General features: G+C 41.5%; 1 pseudogene; it reads right to left on the bottom strand.

Annotated features, from left to right (window-relative positions):
- Positions 1-144: 144 nt before the first annotated feature.
- LOC121922989 overlaps positions 145-1,755 on the bottom strand; it is a 14,873-nt pseudogene continuing 13,262 nt past the window's right edge.

Genomic DNA, 1,755 nt, shown 5'->3' with positions numbered 1-1,755 from the left:
AAAAGGGCAGAAAAATCACATCACAAGGGGGTAAAACTGGGGAACAAATTATCCTTTCTACCCCATCTTTACATCCTGTGGGCAGGAAGATGTTACATTTAACCTGGAAACAATTCACACTGTGTGTTAACATGGAGCCAGAAAAGGAAAAGAAGTGCCCCTGTCCTGAGTTGTATGAACATATAGTCTATGTTCATGGTTACAACCAGATGAATCGGGGAGGACCTCATTAATTAGTATACCGATTTTCCATAATTAACACCACGTTTCATACACTTTGGATGAGCTGCCAAGACAACAGATTATCCCAAATAATTTAAAGGTTTATTGAACAAACATTTAAGTCTTAAGATATTTTAGTTTCACATGCTTTCGACAAAAATAGCATCAAAGGGGTTATAATAGTTTTACAAAACAGACTCTACATATACTGTCTCTGGAAACAAAAAATATTTTATTTGACCACTTTCTCACCAGTGTGATCATTCTGATGTCTTAAAAGTGATGACTTCCAAACAAAACATTGTTCACACTACTTGCATTTGTATGGTTTCTCTCCTGTGCAGACTCTGAAATAAGTCCCATGATTTGACTTGTGAACAAAACATTTCCTCCACTGCTAGTATTTCTACGGTTACTTTCCTGTGTGGACTGTCTTATGAGACATGAGATTTGACTTCTGAGCAAAACATTTTCCACACTGCTGGCATTCATAAGGTTTTTCTCCTGTGTGGATTCTCTGGTGCCTCTTAAGCTGTGACTTATCAGCAGAACATTTTCCACACTGCTGGCATTTGTATGGTTTCTCCCCTGTGTGGACTCTCAAGTGCAGCCCCAGGTGTGAACTTTGAGCAAAACACTTTCCACACAGCTGACATCCATAAGGCTTCTCTCCTGTGTGGACTCTCTGGTGTCTCTTAAGCTGTGACTTGTCAGCAAAACATTTTCCACATTGCTGGCACTTGTATGGTTTCTCTCCTGTGTGGATTTTCTGATGCTTGACAAGGTTTGACTTGTCAGCAAAACACTTTCCACACTCCTGGCATTTGTATGATTTGTCACCTGTATGATTTCCCTGATGAACCACAAGTGTTGACTTGTCAGCAAAACATTTTCCACATTCTGAGCATTTGTATGGTTTCTCTCCTGTGTGGCCTCTAAAGTGCAGCACCAAGTGTGACCTTTGAGTGAAACACTTTCCACACAGCTGACATCCATAAGGCTTCTCTCCTGTGTGGACTCTCTGGTGTCTCCTAAGCTGTGACTTATCAGCAAAACATTTTACACACTGCTGACATTTGTATGGTTTCTCTCCTGTGTGTACTCTCTGATGAATGACAAGGTCTGACTTCTGAGCAAAACATTTTCCACACTGCTGGCATTTGTACGATTTGTTACCTGTATGGCTTCCTTCATGAACCACAAGGGTTGACCTGTCTGCAAAACATTTTCCACACTGCTGGCATTTGTATGGTTTCTCTCCTGTATGGACTCTCTGGTGTATTTGAAGATGTGCCTTACGAGCAAAACATTTTCCACAGTCCTGGCATGTGTATGGTTTCTCTCCTGTATGGAGTCTCTGGTGTCCCTTAAGCTGTGACTTGTAAGCAAAATATTTTCCACACTGCTGGCATTCATAAGGTTTCTCTCCTGTGTGGACTCTCAAGTGCTGCACCATGTGTGGCCTTTGAGCAAAACACTTTCCACACTGCTGGCATTCATAAGGTTTCTCTCCTGTGTGGACTCTCAAGTGCT

The sequence above is a fragment of the Sceloporus undulatus genome, chromosome 2 (genome assembly GCF_019175285.1).
Source record: "Sceloporus undulatus isolate JIND9_A2432 ecotype Alabama chromosome 2, SceUnd_v1.1, whole genome shotgun sequence".
Classification (NCBI taxonomy): domain Eukaryota; kingdom Metazoa; phylum Chordata; class Lepidosauria; order Squamata; family Phrynosomatidae; genus Sceloporus; species Sceloporus undulatus.
This window is presented reverse-complemented; position numbering and strand designations above follow the sequence as displayed.